At 43.0% G+C, this 4,058-nt stretch overlaps 1 pseudogene; it reads right to left on the reverse strand.

The window, feature by feature from the left end:
* Window positions 1-2,217: 2,217 nt before the first annotated feature.
* On the reverse strand, window positions 2,218-3,825 carry LOC114898836 (annotated as a pseudogene).
* Between the last annotated feature and the right edge of the window lie 233 nt (window positions 3,826-4,058).

Raw genomic sequence — 4,058 nt, forward strand, 5'->3', positions numbered from 1 at the left:
TTCGGAGGCTTCTGTTTTACGTGGTTAGTGAGCATCTCTAGGCCTATGTCTACAGTAACGGTTGTTCTGAAGCGCTACGCTGTTTCAACATCCTGGTCGCGTCACCAGCCACGCGTGTTAACGCTCGAATCTTCAGCAGTGAAACCTCCGCAGTTCGGGGATCTGTTGATGTCTTTTCACACTGCCAGGACCCTACCTAATGCCCCCCTCTCCAGTCTGGGAAGAATCCCACTGCGGTCCCGAGTGTCCTGGATGCTGACACAGGACAGTAGAACACGGTTGCTCTTCAGAAGTGTCCCTTCATGATCACCGGGCCTTGAGACAGTAGGAAACACCACTTCTTCCTTTCCTTCCCCAACAGGGTATTAGCAATGATTCCTTTTTTTTTTTTTAAAATTGAAGTATAGTTGATTTATAATGTTGTGTTAATTTCTGCTGTACAGCAAAGTGACTCATTTATATATATATACATACATTCTTTTTCATATTCTTTTCCATTATGGTTTATCTCAGGATACTGAATCTAGTTCCCTGTGCTGTACAGTAGGACTTTGTTGTTTATCTATTTTACATATAATAGTTGGCATCTGCTAATCCCAAACTCCCAATCCTTCCCTCTCCCACCTGCCTCCCCCTTGGCAACCAGAAGTCTATTCTCTATTGTCTGTGAGTCTGTTTCTGTTTCATAGATAGGTTCATTTGTGTCATATTTTAGATTCCACAAATAAGTGATATCATATATTTGTCTTTGTCTTTCTGACTGACTTCACTTAGTATAATAATCTCTAGTTGCATCCATGTTGCTGCAAATGGCATTATTTCATTTTTTATGGCTGAGTAATATTCCTTTGTGTATATATTGCCACATCTTCTTTATCCATTCATCTGTCAATGGACATTTAGGTTGTTTCCCTGTCTTGGCTATCGTGAATAGTGCTGCTATGAACACAGAGGTGCATATATCTTTTAGAATTATAGTTTTGTCTGGATATATGCCGAGGAGTGGACTGCTGGATCATGTGGCAACTCCGTTTTTAGTTTTCTGAGGAACCTCCATACTGTTTTCCACGGTGGCTGCACCAACTTACATTCTCACCAACAGTATATGAGGGTTCCCTTTTCTCCACATTTGTTATTTGTAGACTTTTTTTTGGTGACATGATTTTAATAAAAAATACAGCTGAACATTTATCACAGATTCTGTGAAACTATACACAATGACATTCTCTCTGCATAGTAACCAACACTGATGTGTGTAACTTGAATTTTTAGGTGGATTATTTATAATCCTTTAAAGTGCAATTTATTTAAGGGTTTAAGCCAATCACAGGATAAAGGATCTTTCTAATAAATGAGTAACATTAAAAAGATGATATATTGGGATAAATCTTTCAAAAATCAGAACTCATTTTGCCAAATGTACTTGTAATAATAACACCCTCCCCTGGCAAACCCCAAACTCGACTTAATTGCTGAGGATTAAAAAGATCCTCTAAAGAGCTTTTTCTGATGTTAACATTTATCTGTTCGATACATACTAACTAAAGTGAACTAAGAGTCTAGAGTAGTTCCTTTAGCCCTGAGTTCTATAACCACAACGGAGTTCCTGTTTGAACTTAAAGAGACTGTTATGAACTTTCCCCGTTCTATTTGAGGGGAAAATGAAGAACTCAGTTGCTTCTCTGACTCTCAGCGTGGCATAACTGTGCTTTGGGCTACAGTGTTAATGTCTAGGATGAAATTAAGGTAGCAAGAATGGGTGTCATCTAAGAAATAACCAGAAAATGCTTTAGAATAGAGAAATGAACTCTGAGAGGAACATTTCTAGGAGCTGTCTGACAGGACAGGAGGGACTGCAACACGAAGGCCATTCACTGCTGTGACTGTATGTTGTCATTGTTTTTGTTTTTTGTCCATTTCCTTCTGTTGGTGGAAATAATTGATTCCAATATGCTGCTGCCACCAAAAGATGACGAACAAGATTCCTTTTCAACAGTAACAAAGGAGCAAAATATTTCTTAAGGCAGCAATGCCAGCCTGGCTTTACTCTACTTGAAGACCATTTCCCTCTTGAAAAGCCTCTTACGTGAGCATCTGCAAAGTCGTATGTTGCTGTACTGGCTCAGCAATTATTCATCCAGAAAGAGGGTACTTTAGGGGTTGGAGGTGGAAGGAAAAAAAAAAAGGACTTTTCCCTCCAGGTGTACACACAAAGCTTTAGCCGATCCTAGGAGTGCTCTGATCACAGGTTTCGGTTTTCCTCAAAGTTCCTCTTCGGAAATTCTGGATGGAGCTGATTAAGGCCCCTTGGCTCACACCATTCACAGCCTGGGGCAGAAGCTGTGTGGGTGCCTCTGTGCTCTCAGGAGGCAAGGGAGCTGCTGGTGGGAGAGGAGGAGGTAATGCGGGCATCCCTGCCGTGGAGGGTGGAGTCGGTGATGATGGGGATGTGAGAGGCGAGCTGGCCCCAGATCCTGCTGAATTATTGGAGTTGCTGTATTTTGCTGAAGGCTCTTCACTGTTTTCAACAGCAGATCGTTTTGACTTCTTTCAAGCTATAATCTCCCTCTGTTTTCTTTCTTCTTCAGATCCACGGTGAGGCTGAGCTCTCATCAGTCTTTGATGCTGGTGGACCTGTTTCTATTCGTCAATTAGCCTCTTTTCCATACATTCTTCGGCAAAGCTCAATGCCTCTTTTAACTTTGTGGGGATCTTAAACCGTGGCTTTTCCGAGGTAGTTAGCAGAACACCACTGAATAATGGCATCTGTAAGAGCCAGGAAACAGGTGGACCTGTCATCTTTACAGGCTTCACAAGACAGCGTAGACTCCAACATGGCCACCACAGCCATAGACAGTGCAGGAGAGGAGGAGTCTACAGGCACTGAGTCTGGTGGTCGTCATCTCATCCAGTAAGTGGCCAAAGCAGTGGACGTCCACACTCTCCAATGTACGGATTTTCCTGAATTGTGAGAAATAAGATTGAAGGAAGAAAGAAGGAAGGCCCAACAAGGAATTCTCAAGGTCCAGCAGCCAGCAAGTGTCCCCTTCCACCATCACGTTGGAAGCATGAAGATGCCCATAAGGGAATCCCTTGTCATGGAGAAACTTTAGTACCTCTAATATTTGTCGCCTGTATGTTTTTATTTGCTGGAGTTCAAGGCCTTGAATCTTCTTAGGGTTGCAGTAGTCCCTTAGGAATGGGTCTTTTGGTTGATCAAGTCCTTCAAAGTTCCTTTTTCATTAAACATTCTAATTAGCAATGCTGAGGATTTGTCAGGACCAAGGTCAGCCCAGCTTAACACTAGCCGCTCCTTTGGCTGATTTTTGCTCTTCATCAAGAAATACTTCTTCCTTTTCCTCCAACCTGTGTATTTCAGTGGTTCCACCACCTCCCACTTTGGTTCTGATTGGACGAACGTGGAAACCTGTTGTAAGGCAATCTCAGTAGAGTTTGCAGAATAGTTGTTTGGATCTAAAAACATCTTAACCAGCTGACAATTAGACAAGATATGATTTGTGGTGATAATGTTGAGATAGTTCTGAAGGCCTTTCTGCCTCTCAGCTATGAATTCACGATCCATGTTGCCAATCAGTTTTTTGGGAGGAAGAGGTAGACTTAGGCCTGCAATCTGTTGCTCAGCAAATCAAAGTCACTGTGTCTCCTAACAATCTGTCAGCTATTTTCTACAGAAATTCCTCTTTGTACCCAAATGATATATTCCACGTGGGACGGCAGGCTCTGGCTCACCTCGATGGCTGCTGTCAGCGGCACCGTGTTGTCCAGCAGGACCTTGCTGGCCGGTGGCTTCCCCATGAAGGCCATCCCGGAATGCCCATCCACCAATGCCTCGGGACCAGGGCCAGGTCCAGAGGCACTGACTCCCATCACTTGCTGGGATCTGCTGCCACTGCCCAGACTTTTTAATGATGGCCATTCTAGCTGGTCTGAGGTGATATCTCGTTCTAATTTTGATTTGCATTTCTCTAATAATTAGCAGTGTTGAGCATCTTTTCATGTGCCTATTGGCCATCTGTATTTCCTCTTTGGAGAAGTGT

The sequence above is a fragment of the Monodon monoceros genome, unplaced genomic scaffold (genome assembly GCF_005190385.1).
Source record: "Monodon monoceros isolate NGI ecotype Baffin Bay Population unplaced genomic scaffold, NGI_Narwhal_1 Super_Scaffold_1, whole genome shotgun sequence".
Taxonomy (NCBI): domain Eukaryota; kingdom Metazoa; phylum Chordata; class Mammalia; order Artiodactyla; family Monodontidae; genus Monodon; species Monodon monoceros.